Source organism: Diaphorina citri, unplaced genomic scaffold, assembly GCF_000475195.1.
Source record: "Diaphorina citri unplaced genomic scaffold, Diaci psyllid genome assembly version 1.1 scaffold131632, whole genome shotgun sequence".
NCBI classification, from domain to species: domain Eukaryota; kingdom Metazoa; phylum Arthropoda; class Insecta; order Hemiptera; family Psyllidae; genus Diaphorina; species Diaphorina citri.
In genome coordinates this window covers 1-250 of record NW_007508563.1, presented here as the reverse complement: position 1 = coordinate 250, position 250 = coordinate 1, and the positions used below count along the sequence as shown (strand labels likewise).

Genomic DNA, 250 nt, shown 5'->3' with positions numbered 1-250 from the left:
GAAGCTATACTCGAGCTCAAAGTCCTGGATGTGATTCTCAATGAGGTTCTTCTTGGATAGCATGAGCACCGGCCGCCCCACTGTATCCAGATATGTCTTGTGATAGGTGTTACTATGCCGCAGCACACTGTAAGGGACATGCACTCTAATATTGTACACATTCTCAGGGAGGATGATCTTGACATATGCCTCGTCTATCACCATATTATCAAAGATGTGATCCAGGAAGCGCATGCGCAGAACGAAATGT

The 250-nt window shown here is 46.0% G+C and overlaps 1 pseudogene; it reads right to left on the bottom strand.

Moving 5' to 3' along the window:
- Nucleotides 1-3: 3 nt before the first annotated feature.
- Nucleotides 4-244, bottom strand: LOC108254496 (annotated as a pseudogene).
- Between the last annotated feature and the right edge of the window lie 6 nt (nucleotides 245-250).